We start from the raw sequence: 9,517 nt of genomic DNA on the forward strand, positions 1-9,517 counted from the left end.
GTTGTGAGTGGGGTATTAAAGTCTCCCACTATTATTGTGTTACTATTAATTTCCTCTTTCATACTCGTTAGTGTTTGCCGTACATATTGCGGTGCTCCTATGTTGGGTGCATATATATTTATAATTGTTATATCTTCTTCTTGGATTGATCCTTTGATCATTATGTAGTGTCCTTCTTTGTCTCTTTTCACAGCTTTTATTTGAAAGTCTATTTTATCTGATATGAGTATTGCGACTCCTGCTTTCTTTTGGTCTCCGTTTGCATGAAATATTTTTTTTCCAGCCCTTCACTTTCAGTCTGTATGTGTCTCTTGTTTTGAGGTGGGTCTCTTGTAGACAGCATATATAGGGGTCTTGTTTTTGTATCCATTCAGCCAATCTTTGTCTTTTGGTTGGGGCATTCAACCCATTTACATTTAAGGTAATTATTGATAGGTGTGGTCCCGTTGCCATTTACTTTGTTGTTTTGGGTTCACGTTTATACAACCTTTCTGCATTTCCTGTCTAGAGAAGATCCTTTAGCATTTGTTGAAGAGCTGGTTTGGTAGTGCTGAATTCTCTCAGCTTTTGCTTATCTGTAAAGCTTTTGAGTTCTCCTTCATATCTGAATGAGATCCTTGCTGGATACAGTAATCTAGGTTGTAGGTTATTCTCTTTCATTACTTTCAGGACGTCCTGCCATTCCCTTCTGGCCTGGAGGGTTTCTATTGATAGATCAGCTGTTATCCTTATGGGAATCCCTTTGTGTGTTATTTGTTGTTTTTCCCTTGCTGCTTTTAATATTTGTTCTTTGTGTTTGATCTTTGTTAGTTTGATTAATATGTGTCTTGGGGTGTTTCGCCTTGGGTTTATCCTGTTTGGAACTCTCTGGGTTTCTTGGACTTGGGTGGCTATTTCCTTCCCCATTTTAGGGAAGTTTTCAGCTATTATCTCCTCGAGTATTTTCTCATGGCCTTTCTTTTTGTCTTCTTCTTCTGGAACTCCTATGATTCGAATGTTGGGGCGTTTCACATTGTCCCAGAGGTCCCTGAGGTTGTCCTCATTTCTTTTGATCCTTTTTTCTTTTTTCCTCTCTGCTTCATTTATTTCCACCATTTTATCTTCTATCTCACTTATCCTATCTTCTGCCTCCGTTATTCTACTCTTGGTTCCCTCCAAAGTGTTTTTGATCTCATTCATTGCATTATTCATTTTTAATTGACTCTTTTTTATTTCTTCTAGGTCTTTATTAAACAATTCTTGTATCTTTTCAATCTTTGTTTCCAAGCTATTTATCTGTAACTCCATTTTGTTTTCAAGATTTTGGATCATTTTTATTATCATTATTCTAAATTCTTTTTCAGGTAGATTCCCTATCTCCTCCTCTTTTGTTTGACTTGGTGGGCATTTTTCTTGTTCCTTTACCTGTTGGGTATTTCTTTGCCTTTTCATCTTGTTTAGATTGCTGTGTCTGGAGTGGACTTTCTGTATTCTGGAGGTCTGTGGTTCATTTTTATTGTGGAGGATTTACCCAGTGGGTGGGGTTGGACGTTTGGCTTGTCAAGGTTTCCTGGTTAGGGAAGCTTGCGTCAGTGTACTGGTGCGTGGAACTTGATTTCTTCTCTTTGGAGAGCAATGGAGTGCCCAGTAATGAGTTTTGAGTTGGGTCTATGTGTTAGGTGTGACCTTGGGTAGCCTGTATGTTGACATTCAGGGCTATGTTCCTGTGTTGCTGGAGAATTTGCGTGGTATGTCTTGCTCTAAAACTTATTGGCTCTTGGGTGGTGGTTGGTTTCAGTGTAGGTATGGAGGCTTTTGGACGGTCACTTATCACTTAAAGTTCCATGTAGTCAGGAGTTTTCTGGTGTTCTCAGGTTTTGGGCTTAAGTTTCCTGCCTCTGGATTTCAGTTTTATTCTTCCTGTAGTCTCAGGACTTCTCCAACTATACAGCTCTGATAATTAAACTTCTAGGTTAATGGCGAAAAGATTCTCCCCCGTTAGGGACACCCAGAGAGGTTCACAGAGTTACATGAACAGGAGAAAAGGGAGGAGGGAGATAGAGATGAGTAGGAGGAGAAAAAGGGGGACTCAAGAGGAGAGAGACAGATCTACGCAGCTGTCTGTTCCCAGAGTGTTCTCGTATCTCAGACACCTACAAGGATTCACAGAATTGGATGGGGAAGAGAAGGGGAAAAGAGGAAATAGAGGTGTTCTGAGGTAGAAAACAGAGAGTCAAGATTGGGAGGGAATAATCTTCGGTTTTAAGATAGGGCTTCTCTTTTTTTTTTTTTTTTGTAAGGTTATAGTGTAGTGAAGATGAAAATGAAGAGTAGTAGAGGAGTACTAGAGGACTTTAAAAGAAATAAGAGAAAAAGAAAAATAGAAAATAGAAGAGAAAAAGGAAAGAAAAAGAAAAAAAGAAAAGAAGAAAAAGGAGAAGAAAAAAAAAGAAAAAGAAAAAAAAGAAAAAAAAAAAAAAAGAAAGAAAAAAAAAAATTTTTTTTTCCCCTAATTAAAAAAATCGTAAAAATTATGAAAATGAAAGTTAAGGAGTAATGGGGGAGTAATAGGGAATTTTAAAGGAAAATAAAAGAGAAAAAATAAAAAAGAAAAATATAAAAAGAAAAAAAATTTTTTTTTTTTTTCCTTACTTAGAAAAAACAGAAAAATAAAAAAAAAAGTAAAAATATGTCTAGGAATTTCTCTGGAGCTGTTGCGGTCAGTGTGGGTTCGGCTCAGTTTCAGATAGCTCCTCGTTCCAGCTTGCACTTCTCGATATCTACAGGGCCCTTCCGGTGAAGTCGGTGTTTTCTTCAGGGATTTTAATCTGTTGCACCAGTCCCTTCTGAAGCGGTTCCCTTTGTTTATTTGGCTTCTGTTTGCCGGTCTCTTCAGAGGCTCATTTCCGCCCTGACACAGGCGGCCGGAGGCGGACTCTTATTCAGGTAGCTAGTTCCGTTGCGCTGCTGGGAGGGGCTGACACTGCGGGGTGGGGCTGGCGCTGCGGGGCGGGGCTGACGCTGCGGGGAGGGGCTGGCCCTGCGGGGGCGGGGCTGACGCTGTGGGGAGGGGCTGGCCCTGCGGGGGCGGGCTGGCGCTGCCGGAAGGGGCTGACGCTGCTTTCTCCGTCTGCGCTGCTCAGGCTCCCGGCTGTTCTATATGGAGCGCGCCCCGCGCTGCGCGAGGTTCCAGCCCTCGGGTGTTACACAAAAGCGCGGAAGGAAAAGCTGCGCCTGCTCTCTGTGCCTTCCCCGTCAGAGCGGTCCAGGCAGCCAGGGGCTTGGTGGGCGCGCTATCCCCAGGTGTGGCGCACCCACTCCCTTCCGCGGACCCAGTCTCAGTTTCCGCTGGCGCCAGGCGGGTGCGCGCGCCTTCCGCCCTCCGCGTCCCCAGCCCCAGTCCCCGCCCCGCGCCGGTCGGGTGCCTGCGCCCTGTGTCTCGCCGCGACCTTCCCCTCCCCCCTGCCTCCTGCCTCCGGCGGGGCTGGGCCGGTCCGCAGCCTGCGAGCTCTTCTCGGGACTTTCCCCGTCCCTTTGTTCTGCGAACGGCCGGCAGTGTGTTCCGGCCGGTCAATTTTCTCTCTCTCCTTTGGTCTCCCACAGTTCAAGTTGGCACCTCACAGAAGCTCCCCCCGATTGTCCTCAGGGCACTCAGGCCCGGACCCTAGCCCAAGCAAGGCCGCCTAAGACTCCCTTCCCGGGACGGGTCTCCGTCCTTAGCTCTTTTGTCTCACTTTTTATCTTTTATATTTTGTCCTACCTCCTTTCGAAGACAATGGTCTGCTTTTCTGGGCGCCTGATGACCTCAGCTAGCGATCAGAAGTTGTTTTGTGAAGTTTGCTCTGCATTCGGTTATTCTTTTGATGAATTTGTAGGAGAGAAAGTGGTCTCCCGGTCCTACTCCTCCGCCATCTTGGCTCCTCCCGAAAATGGCTATTTCTGTAGGGAGCCTGGCTCTCATAATTGTTGGTGAACAGAATCATCATTTATGCCTAGACTTCCTTATTTCATCAGCAAAACATCATCACATTTTGTTCCATATCATCTCAGTGGTATCAAGTTTTAGAAAATGTCTGTGTCCGAAAAGCTGACCAGTATAATCTGGCTAACCAATGAGCTTCATCAGCGTTAGACTTTGGTTTACAGTATAGAAGGATATCTGTTACCTACTTAAAAGTTATTTATTTAGCTGCAGTGGGTCTTAGTTGCAGCATATGGGATCTAGTTCCCTGACCAAGGATTGAACCTTGGCCCTCTGCGTTGTGAACCTACCAGTCTTATCCACTAGACCACCAGGGAAGTCCCTCTATTACCCATTTTTAAAGGCAGAATTTAACTCTGATTTGTGCTTTGCTTAGAGAAAAAATATTCAAACTACTCCCAACAAACACCCTTCTCTCAAGATCTCATTTATTTCTATTTTTTAAAGTATCTTAAATAGTCAAGGGAATTTGTTTAAAATAAAGCAAAGTGGAGATGAAATGCTTTCCTTTTAAAGCATCATTCCATTTTGTTTATGAGATTGCAGTTTTTTGAACATGTTCTTGGTGAGTTAAAAATTCAAGAACAATGAGGGAAAGCCAACAGATTTAGGTACCAATAGTTAGTAGGAACATGCAACTGATTTATGTTATTTCTGTAGAAGTAAGACTAAAGCATTTTGTAAGGAGTTTTGCTCTAGAAGCTAGTCATGAGTGATTTGAAAGCAGAAAGTATGAACATTCACCAAATAAAGCTTTGTTACAGATTTATTTTAAAACTTACTTCACTTGGTTATTGCTATGAAAGTCAGATTAACTGTAGTCAAGAAATGCATTCTAACAAGATGAAATGGAATTGCACACTCCTATTGCCATGTTTAATTTGTACTTTATACCTTAACATTCAATATGATGGAATGTCATTAAACTATGAAACTGGCATTAATGAGGTCACCTGGTTTATGTCAGGCTTTCTCGTGGCATTTATTGATTTGATTGACTTCAGAAATTCTACTCTGAATAATATTTTAAATGAAAGATAGAAGTGTTAAGAAATGTCCTCATGCTTCATCTTAAACATGGAGTTTCAAAGGTTTAAAAGAAGCCTTTATTACACTTTTATTTTAAACAGCTTTCCTTATTTAGCATACTCTATCAAGTACTCATGAAAAATTTTAAACATAAATTTAAACTTTCATTTATTTTGTGGTATTAGTTTATTATGCAAATTGTTTTTTAAAAGTGCTGATAATCAGAAAGAGTAATTAATATAATTATAAAATTCTTATTAAAATTTTACTAATGACTGTTACTGATATCTAAATTTGTATTAATGCCAAGATAATGTTGAAAAATGATGCTTTTATTATGAGCTTAATTTCCCAACCTATAACTTATCTCTCTCCCCTGTGTTCCTTTTCATTTAGATATGACAAATTCTTTGGCAAATGAATCTTGGAGGGTTAAGTAGAGTGTTATTTAACCTCCAAAGCATACTAACAGATAAAAAGTCTGTTTATTAAGTAGAGTGATTGATTCAAAATAGGCCAGGATGGATTAAAAAATATGTATATAACTGTAAATAATTTTCTTGCCCAGAAGACTATCTCCAGAGCAGCCAACTTTTTAGAACTGAATGGCAGTTATTTATGACTGACTTAGAAATATGGTTTTTAATATCTGAAGAGCAAGATCAATGGTTTTCAGTGAACTAAATATCGTAGGTGTGCAGAATGACTGACACGTGGTCAGGTAATTAACAGGTAATCAACTTTCTCTCCTTTTGCTATCACTGCAGCTCTCAGTATATAGTGCTCAGACCAGCAGCATCACCACCATCTGGGAACTTGTTAGAAATGCAGAGTCTTGGGCTCCACCCTAGATTTACCAAATTAGTTACTCTGGAGCTGAGGCTTAGCAATCCAAGTTTTAACAAGTCCTCCAGAAGATTCTGAGCTCTGCTCTAGAAACTTGAATGTATTGCGCTTTCACTAATTTTCTAGTATATTGGTAAATGAACCTTAATTCTATTTAATTTTTCTTTAACACTTTCTTAGCACAGTTAACATTTGTTAAGTTCTTAGCATTGTATCTGCATTATACCTGCCTTTTAAGGGATTATCTCAATCATTATACAGTATTATGGTCAAGGATGCTGGGATTGAAATCCAAGTTGTCCGATATTTGATCTTCATCATTGCTCTATACAGCTTTTTGTTATTGCATAATTGGTGGTGGTGAAGTTGCTCAGTTGTGTCTGACTCTTTGCAACGCTGGGGACTATAGCCTACCAGGCTCCTCCATCCATGGGATTCTACAGGCAAGAATACTGGAGTGGGTTGCCATTTCCTTCTTCAATTATTGCATAATTATTGCATAATTATAGCATAGCTAAAGCTCCTGAGAAAATCTATTCTGACAAATCTATTATTCCCCCTTACCCTTGATCTTTCCAACCATAATCTAAAATGAGTGATGATATTCTGGAACTACGTTCCATTTTAGTTTCATTTGTACTACTAGTAGTAGTTCAGATTGTAACGCCCCCAATGGTTGGAGCTGGTAGTAACCTTAAAAATGTACTGGCCAACAGAATTTCACTTTGACTCCATGCTCAGAACAAATGTGCATGGAATACAGATATTTTACTGCTTGGAAAACAGTGGCATATGTTGACTCAGTGAATTAGTAGAAGATAAAACAGAGAGGAGAAAACAGTGATTCAGGGAAACTAAGAGAGCTTGGAAATGGGGGTAGATAATACAATGAACAACAGCAACACATACTCCAGGGAATAAGAATACCAAGCGCAGCATCCTTATTATAACAGTGGAACTTGTGACCAGTTGTATGAATTTCGTACAGAGTTTTGTACAGGTTGTACAGAGTTTCTGGTTGTAAAGCCCCAAGTGAGCCATATCAGCAAGCATTCTCACCACTAGGCCCTGGGTTTTATTTAATGGGCTCAAATGTAAGAAATTATGGAATGAGAGGGTTCAGCTGAGAGTGAAGAGTGTCTTAAGGAAAGCAGATGATTGGAAGGGTTGATAGAGTCAGGCAAGGTCTCTGCTGTTCAGTTCTCTTTTTTGTTTACCTTCCCTCAACCTTCATGCTTTAAAATCAACTCTCAATTTATTTATGTGTCCTTGGAATTTCTGTATAATATTTGTCTTCTGTTTGTCACTTGTCAGTGACAGGCAATAGTGTTGGAATTCAGATAGGGAAAATGATCCAATTATATTTAGGGGCACTTCAGGTCTGCAAGTAAGCAGCAGAGTTGGGCTGTTATCATCCTGTAATGAAGCTTCATCTTCTGCCATCAGTGGCTTGGCTTGTGGAACCTCATCAGATATCTCTAGAAGGTTAGCTCCTCAACATCAGATTTAAAGAACTGGACCCTACAGGGCACAAGAAAAGGCTTTGAACAATTGAGTGTACTCTTCTTTTTAATGTTATGTTTTCCCCAGGATAATACCTAATTGCTTTGTAAATGGTCCTGGTTTTTGCCTTTAACAATCTTGCATGGAAGGCAATTAAGAATTTTTTTTTTAATGTGTAAAATACTTTCTTAGGTCTGTTTCTTTCAACTTTTATTTATGTTGCCTGGTTATCATAGCTGTAAAGCTTGCAGTTATTCCTTGTCATCTTCCAAGGTATGTCCTTGACTCTTTAAGATTTTCATTTTCTTTGATGAAGAAGTGAATTACTGGGTGACTTGTACTTATGTGGCTTGCTATCAAGGTGAAAAGGACTCCTTCATTTTTCATGTAATTGATGTGACTCTCAAATGCTCAGATCTCTGTTTCTAAGATTGGACAGCAGCCTTGGGTAGAGAATTTGGGAGCCATGAAAGCAGGCTCTTCTTGTGGAGACAAGCTAGATGCCAAAGTGACCTTCCTAGAAGCTATTAAATCTTAATTGCTGTTCGGATTTTAGAACTGGGGTTATTTCTTAAATGCAAAGTGTACCTTTCCTCTGAGCAGCATGGCAGTCTGTAGTAGGGGAGTGGGCTCTGCATATCAAATCTGCATGCAGAACCATTTTAGTCTTCAGAGACCAAAGCCATTAGATCTCAATCTTTTCCCTCTTCCTTTCAGGGCACTGTCCCTGTTTTTTCACAATTACTATATTAGTCCTCATTGCTAGAAGAATGGGTCCTTTCTAGATATTTATAGTCATGAATCTGAATTATTCTGCCCACATTGCTTGTCTATGTGACTGTGGGCCAACCTTTTATTTAAAAAGTTCATGAAAAGGGGATTTGGAGTATCTTACCTTTGTAATTAAAAAAAATATCTCTGAGATTATGCAAGTTTTATTACCTTGCTCTTCAGAAAATTGTAATTGTTATGTGAAATAGTATTTGTCCTCTTTCCATTACTGTTTTTTGATGACCAAATGGCACTATGGATATTTGTGTTTTTTTTTTTTTTTCACTATGGATATTTGTGACCTTCAAAGATAAGAATGTAAGTGTTACCTATGCATAAACTGCATTATAAGGAATTTGGGTTTTTTTTGTTTGTTTGGCTTGGTTTTAAATATTGTTTTCATTTGAATAGAAAGGTAAAGCAACTTCGATGACTTATTGCAAAGCTATTCTGGATTTAAATACCTTGTTTTTGGTGTCTCTGCTGAAACCTGTGTCCTTTTCCCTATTAATTTATGGTTAAGGTGATTTTGTGAATACATTGGTATACTTCCACTTGGACATCAGGATGCCTGGAACAAATTCAGGGACCTGCAAATTCTGAGATTTGGACTCTCGACCAGGCTGCACTTTTAGCCAGCTGCTGGATCTTGTCTAGTCAAGTAATTGCTCTGGACCTGTGTTTTTGCAAGCATGCATTAAAGAAGTCCTGTGCATGCAAGCTCTGTTGCTCAGTTGTGTACAATTCTTTGTGATCCCTTGGATTGTAGACATCCCTTGGATCCCATGGATCTCTGTCCATGGAATTTTCCAGGCAAGAATACTGGAGTGGGTTGCCATTTCCTGCTTCAGGGGATCTTCTCAACTCAGGGATTGAACACGCATCTCCTGTGTCTCCTGCATTGGCAGGTGGATTCTATCCCACTGAACCTCTTGGGAAGCTGTGAAGAATCGATGCTTTTGAACTGGGGTGCTGGAGAAGACTCTTGAGAGTCCCTTGGACTGCAAGGACATCAAACCAGTCAATCCTAAAGAAAAATAACCCTGAATATTCATTGAAAGGACTGATGCTGAAGTTGAAGCTCCAATACTTTGGCCACCTGATGGGAAGAGCTGACTCATTGGAAAAAACCCTAATGCTGGGAAAGATTGAAGGCAGGAGGAGAAGGGGATGACAGAGGGCAAGATGGTTGGATGGCATCACCACCTCAATGGATGTGAGTTTGAGCAAGCTCCGGGAGATGGTAAAGGACAGGGAAGTCTGGCGTGCTGCAGTCCAGGCAGTCACAAAGAGTTGGACACGAACTGAGTGACTGAACAACAACCAAAGTTGTGATTTAATTCTAAAGTCTTGATTTCTTGTTTTATATGTCCAGTGATCAGAGAAGTACTAATAGGATACAAGCTA

Source organism: Cervus elaphus, chromosome 7 (genome assembly GCF_910594005.1).
Source record: "Cervus elaphus chromosome 7, mCerEla1.1, whole genome shotgun sequence".
NCBI lineage: Eukaryota > Metazoa > Chordata > Mammalia > Artiodactyla > Cervidae > Cervus > Cervus elaphus.